We start from the raw sequence: 7,658 nt of genomic DNA on the forward strand, positions 1-7,658 counted from the left end.
TGACAGGTGACACACCAACGTTCTGATCCTGGGTGCAGCAGCAGTCAGACTAGGTCATACTCCCACCCTGCCCCACCCTCCCTTAGCAACCAGTGTATAGGCTAATAATGTGCCCAGGACACCAGGAAAGTAAAACAATCTCCCCAAGTCCAAACAAAACTCAAGAACATGGGGCACCTGGGTGGCTCAGTCGTTAACCGTCTGCCTTCAGCTCAGGTCATGATCTCGGGGTCCTGGGATGGAGCCTCACGTCGGGCTGCCTGCTCATCAAGGAGCCTGCTTCTCCCTCTCCCTCTGCTGCTCCCCCTTCTTGTGCTCTCTCTGTCTGTCAAATAAATAAATAAATAAAATCTTGAAACAACCCAAGAACAAAAGTCCATCTTGACAATCTTATTCAGAACTTTGCAATCAGTAAATTTAAAATACAGAAGCATAGGGACGCCTGGGTGACTCGGTTGGGCATCTGCCTTTGGCTCAGGTCATGATCCTGGGTCCTGGGATTGAGCTCTGTGTCAGGCCCCCTTCTCAGTGGGGAATCTACTTCTCCCTCTCCCTGCTCATGCTCTGTCTCTCTCAAATAAATAAAATCTTTTAAAAATAAAATACAGAAGTATAGTTTTAATTTTGGTATACCTGCTAGGTATATGTTTGTGGTTTAATGTTATTTATACTTCTAATCTCATGAGAAGAGGTTGGTAAGGGACACCACAGTGCTCAGACATCTAAAGGTGTAAAGTGGGTCCCGATGCTGGGAGTCAGATCCCTAACCTTGCGACTGGTGGCCCCAAGTCATCATCTTTCTCTGAGTGAAAGGACTTGACTGTTTCCTTATCACTGTCTCTTAAAATACCTTAAGACCTTAGTTGCAAAACAACGCTCAACTCACACGGTATCAACCCAGTCCAAGTAGTTTTGTTTATATTATTTTTTTCCCAGGGGGAGGGGCCGGAGGGAGGGAAACAGTCCCCAAAGAAAACAGTAACAAAGTTGTTAATTATTTTTTTTTTTTATCCCAAGCTGGTCCTTTGCCACTTGATCCTGGACCAAAAGAAAACTACTCTCTAGGGTATTTTGGAAATAGGTGGGACACAGATTCCACAGGATGGTTTTGAGTCTATGGCATGGGCTGGGGACAGTGAGTTTCCTCGTGCTCACCTCGAGAGAGAGTTGCTGGCACACCGTGTGTCAGCACCTGTGCTCCTGCTGGCTGATACACTTCTTCAAGGAGATGCACTTTTACTTTTTTTTTTTTAAGATTTTATTTATTTACTTAAGAGAGAGAAGAGAGACTGAGAGAGAGAGAGCACGAGCAGGGCAGAGGGAGAGGGACAAGCAGACTCCCCACTGAGCAGGGAGCCTGATGCGGGACTCGATCTCAGGACCCTGGGATCACGACCTGAGTCGAAGGCAGACGCTTAACCAACGGAGCCACCTAGGAACCCCTAGTTTTTGTTTTTTTGGTTTTTTTTTTAACTCCCATCGATTTATTTTAGAATTAAATCTCTGTTGTAGATGGAAAAACCAATCTCATTTGCCCTAAATAGAAGGTAACCATGACCACAGATTGAGTGAATTCTAGCTTGAAATCTGTTGCCTGCCAGACTTTGAGCCAGTGGTAGGGAGGTGTTGAAGATATCTTGATGGAGTGATAGCCTGAAATAAAATTGAAAAAGGAAAGCCTTCTCAATACGTGATTCAAGGTTACTTAAGACCCCAATCTGGGTATCACCCCAAATAGTTTCCTACTGTGGGTTCTATGAGGCTGCTAACCCCGAGGGAGAGTGATAGGCGGATGTCCTTTGTTACCATGGCAGCACCCCCCCCCCTCAGGTCTTCCCTCGGAAGTCCAGTTTGCTGAGGGGTGGGGGAGCCTGTGCAGAAAGGTGGGAGCAGAGTTTCACTGTCTTGAACTGCTCCTGGGTCCTGGGGTCTTACAGCAGGATGGGACTAGGATATGCATCACCCTAGTCTGAACCCGAGGGCAGCACGAGGCAGAGCTCTTCTCTGGGAGCACAAGTCTCCAACACAATCCCTGAATTGGCCTGTTGATATTTGTAATTCTCAAAGAACAGTAATTTGTTGCTGCTTCTCCCAGGGCCCCTCGCCAGTGTGTGCTTTCTCCCTGTTTACAGCATTCAGTGCTAATTACCTTTGGGAGCAAAGTGCCAAGGGTTTGAATGGGATGTAAATATTTTCCCAGTTTAGGAATTTTATCCCCTCCCCATCCTTGGGTGGAGGGGTGCTTTGAAATTCAACTTTGCCAATTACATCAGCATTGGTTTCACTTTTTTTTCAAATCCCTGACGCCTGAGGGGTTTCAGAACCAACCTGGATCTCTTTGTTCTGGAACCTAGTTTCTATCTTGCCTGAGGGGTCGGACAGCCAAGTAGGAACCACACCTTTGCCCCCCTCACTGGCTGTGTGTCCTTGAGCAAAAGTACTGCCCTCTCTGAACTTCAAACGGGAATTCATTTACTCTTCAAGTCAATCTAGTAAGTAAATCCGCACAATAGCTGTAAACATATCCCTGGCACATGGAGGGCATTCAAAAAAGTTCACTTTTCCTTTCCCTTTTGTCCTGACACCTAGGCTTTCCCAGTTGAGGAAGGGACCACTATTCGCAGGTTGATCCCTGAAGCTGAGGGAGACAAGAGTGAGTGAGTGGGTAAAGCATCCCCTCCGTGGCCCCCGCATTCAGGTGCTAGGCCAGCCTCAGCAGTTACTGAGCACCTACTGTGTACCAGGCACCACACGCTGTCAGCAGGGTGACTGCTGCCCAGAACATCTCGGTGCATTCTTGGCTTCATTCTGGCTGGCTCTGTCTTCCATATGGGGTATGAAATCCTTTCCAGAATGCCCAGACGTGGATGTTCCCGGATCTTAAGCGATGGAGTATTTCTAACCACCCCCTCCACTCCCTGCCACACACACACTAGCTGGAATTTTCCTCTGGATCAGCAGGTGCTCAAAACAGCATCATTACCCCTTCTCAGCCCACCCAGCTGTCTGGCCATAACCAGTCTCTCTACCTCATAGAACCTCAGTGGAGGTAACAGGACCCGACTTTTCCCCGACACCTCAATCCTGGTCCCCTGAGTTCCTGTCTCACTGGCACTGCCTTTCAGCCATGATCACACCAGAAACCTGATTGTGCTCCTTGTCCCTCCCTCCCTATGTCCAGACCATCTCCAGCTCCTGTTTGTTTTACATGATAAATCCCTAAGTATTTCTAAATTCTGACCACTCCCCTCCATCTCCCCACCTACCATCCTACTCGGGGCAACCAGTTCCTCATCAGGATGACTGCAAGGCTTCCCCATGGTCTCAGGATATGACACTGCTCTCTCTTCTAAGGGCAGACCTCATCACATCATGCTCCCACCTCCATCCCTGCCAAAAAGCCATCCATGGATCCTCCTTGCTCTTGTGCTAAAGACCTGATTTCTTCCTTTGGCTGATTGGGCCTCTCAAAGTCTGGCCCTCACCACCTTAGCTGCACTCGGCTCCTTGCTGTGCCTACCCGAGCCTTCCTTTGGTTCCTTGAATGCATCATGTTCTTTCCTGACACAGGGCATTTGCACATCGGGTCTTTTCTGCCTGGAAAGCCCTCTTTACTCCCTAAAAGCCTTGCCTCTTTTTCTCCTATTTACTCAGTTTTCAGCTAAAGGGTCATCTCCTCCCAGATGCCCTCTCTGATTAGCAGCTATGAGAGAGTTCAGGTTCCCATTCTACCCTTATAGCGAACTGGGTTCATCTTCCTAACTTTAGTATGGTTATTTGTTTCTTTTAAGATTTTATCTATTTACTTGAGAGAGAGAGCAAGCACAAGCAGGTGGGGTGGGGGGGAGGTGTGGGGAGAGGCAGAGGGAGAAGCAGATGACCCGCTGAGCAGGGAGCCTGATGCAGGGCTTGATTCCAGGACCCTGAGATCATGACCTGAGCTGAAGGTAGACACTTAACTGACTGAGGAACTCAGGTGCCCCAGTATGGTTATTTGATTACCACTCATCTTCCATCTTTCCCTCTTGATGGTAACCTTCAGGCAGGCAGGGACAGTGGCTATTTTAATTCACATTGTTTCCCCAGAGCTTAGCACCTGACACACAGTTGATGCTCAGTAAGTGTTTGTTGAGTGAATAAATGATTGAATGAAGGTTGTTTTGAGAATTAAATAAGGAAGAAAGAAGGTGAAATGGAGAGGGAGTTAATATTTGGTAGGTGATCACATGGCACCAAGTGCTTTAGATATGTTGTTCTAATTTTCACTAATGATGCACTTTACATTTGAGAAAACAGATTCAGAGATATTAGGTAACCAGCCCATAGTACACAGCTAATAAATGGTAGACTTAGATAAGAGCAGGGTCTATTTACCACCAAAGCTCGTGATCTCACCCTTTCCCCAGTTTGCCTCCAAGTTAAAAAAGTGAAGGGAGGGGCACCTGGATGGCTCGGTTGAGTGGCTGGGTCTTGATTTTGGCTCAGGTCATGATCTCAGGGTCCTGAGATGGAGCCCCACGTCAGGCTCTGTGCTCAGAGTTTCCCTCTCCTTCTGCTTCTCCCACCATGGTCTCTCTCTCTCTCTCTCTCAAATAAATAAATAAATAAATCTTAAAAAGAAAAAAACTCAAACTGCCAAAACTGAATTAAAAAGAAAAACAAAAGAAAACCTGAATAGACATATAACAAGTAATGAAAATAAATCAGTAGCCAAAAAATTCCAACAAAGAAAAGCCCAGGACTAGATGGTTTACTGGTGAATTATATCAACTGCTTAAGGAAGAATTAATAGCAGTCTTTCCAAAACACTTCCAAAAAGTAGAGGAGGGAGCACTTCTCAACTCATTCTATGAGACCAGTATAATCATGATACCAATGCTAGATGAAGACATTATGAGAAAACAACAAAGCCAATATCCCTTGTGAATATATATGCAAAAATCCTCAACAAAATAGTAGGAAACCAGGGGTGCCTGGGTAGATCAGTCAGTTGGGCATCTGACTGGTGATTTCAGCTCAGGTCATGATCTCAGAGTCATGAGATTGAGCCCCGCATCAGGGTCTGCACTCAGAGGGGAGTCTGCTTCGGATTCCTTCCCTCTCCCTCTGTCCCTGTCCCCCCAGTAAATAAATCTTAAAAAAAAAAAAATAGTAGCAAACCAAATAAATAAATAAATAAAAATAGTAAACCAGGGGAGCCTGGGTCGCTTAGTCAGTTAAGCATCTGCCTTCAGCTCAGATCGTGATCCCAGGGTCCTGAGATCGAGCCCCGCATTGGGCTCCCTGCTCAGCAGGGAGTCTGCTTCTCCCTCTCCCTTTGCCCTTCTCCCTGATCATGTGTTCTCTCTCTCAAATAAATAAATAAAATATTTTTTAAAAATAGCAAACCAAGTACAAACCAAATATATTATAACCAAGTGGGACTTGCTCTATTCTCAAATGTCATGATCTTGTATATAGAAAATCTTAAGGAATCTACTTAGAACTAATGAACAAGTTTAGCAAGATACAGTTTTACAGGATACAAAATACAATACAATACAAAATACCAATATAAAAACATAGATAGTATTTTTTTTTTAAGATTTATTTATTTGTCAGAGAGAGAAAGAGACACAAGCAGGGGGAGCGGCAGGCAGAGGGAGAAGCAGACTCCCCGCTGAGCAAGGAGCCCGATGTGGGACGCGATCCCAGGACCCCAGGATCATGACCCAATCCAAAGGCAGACGTTTAATCGACTGAGCCACCCAGGCGTCCCGACAAACATAAATAGTATTTCTAAGCACTAAGCAATAAATACTCTAAAAGTGAAGTTAATAAATAACCCCATTTATATTATTATCAAAAAGAATAAAATACTTAGGAATAAATTTAACCAAGGACATGCAAGACTTGTACACTAAAAACTACAAAATGGGGGCACCTGACTGGCTCAGTGGGTGGAGCATGGTACTCTTGATCTTGGGGTCGTGGGTTCAAGCCCCATGTTGGGCATGGAGCTTACTTAAGAAAGAAAAATAACATACATATATACTACAAAACATTGTTTAAAGGAATTAACTCCTAAATAAGTATAAAAATATCCCATGTTCATGGTTTGGAAGACTTCATACTTATAAGATGGCAATATTCCCCAGATTGATCTAAAGATTCAGTGCATTCCCTATCAAAATTCCAACTACCATTTTTGCAGAAATGGACAAGCTGATCTTACAATGTATATGGAAACTCAAGGGACCCAGAATAGCCAAAACAATCTTGAAAAAGAACAAAATTGGAGGACTCAATTCCTGATTTCAAAACTTATTACACGGGCACCTGGGTGACTCAGTCAGTGTCCAACTCTTGATTTCAGCTCAGGTCTTGATCTCAGAGTCATGAGTTCAAGCCCCAAATTAGGCTCCATGCTGGGCATGGAGTCTACTTAAAACAAAACAAAACAAAACAAAAAAAACCCAACTTACTACATAGTTATAGTGTTCAAGATAGTGTGGTATTGGCATAAGGATAGACAGAGATCAGTGGACTAGAATTGAGAGTCCAGAAATAAACCCACACATTTATGGTCAACTGATTATTTTCCAAGAGTGTCAGGACCATTCAATGGGGAAAGAATAGATTTTTCAGCAAATGGTGCTGGAAAAACTGGATATCCACATGCAAAAGAATGAAGTTGAATCCTTTCCTTACACCGTGTACAAAAAATTAACTGAAAATGGATCAAAGACCTAAATGTAAGAGCTAACACTGTAAAATTCCTAGAAGAAAACATAGGAGTAAATCTTCATGATCTTGGATTTGGTAGTAGATTCTTAGGCATGGTACCAAAAGCATAAGCAACAAAAGAAGAAGTAGATAAATTGGACCTCATCAGCATGAAAAACTTTTGTGCATCAAAGGACACCATGAAGAAAGTGAAAAGATAACTCACAGAATGGGAGAAAATATTTGCAAATCATATATCTGAGAAAGGTATAGTATCTAGAATATATAAAGAATGCTTACAGGGACACCTGAGTGGCTTAGTTGGTTAAGAATCTGATTCTTGATCTCAGCTCAGGTCTTGATCTCAGGGTCCTGAGTTCAAGCCCAACGCTGGGCATGGAGCCTACTTAAAAAAAAAAAAAAAGAGTTCTTACAACACAACAACAAAAAGAAAAACAACCCAATTTTAAAAATTTAAAGGACTTAAATAGACATTCCTCCAAAGATATACAAATGGCCAATAAGCACATGAAATGATGCTCACTATCATTAGTCGTTAGGGAAATGCAAATCAAAATCACAATGAGATACCACTTCACACCCATCAGGATGGCTAACATGAAAAAGAAAATAACAAGTGTGAGGATGTAGAGAAATCAGAACTCTGACACATTGCTGTGGAACATGTAAAATGTGCAGCTGTTATGGAAAACTGTTTGACAATTAATCAAAATGTTAAGCATAGAGGGGCGCCTGGGTGGCTCTGTCAGTTAATCATCTGACTCTTGGTTTCCGCTCAGGTCATGATCTTAGGGTTGTGAGACTGAGCCCTTTGTAGGGCTCTGTGATCAGAGTAGAGTCTGCTTGGGATTCTCTCTCTCTCCCTCTCGCCCTCCCCGCCGCTCAAGTGCTGTCTCTCTAAAAAAAAAAAAAAATTTTTTTTTAAAGATTTT

Source organism: Halichoerus grypus, chromosome 5, assembly GCF_964656455.1.
Source record: "Halichoerus grypus chromosome 5, mHalGry1.hap1.1, whole genome shotgun sequence".
In the NCBI taxonomy this organism is placed as follows: Eukaryota; Metazoa; Chordata; class Mammalia; order Carnivora; family Phocidae; genus Halichoerus; species Halichoerus grypus.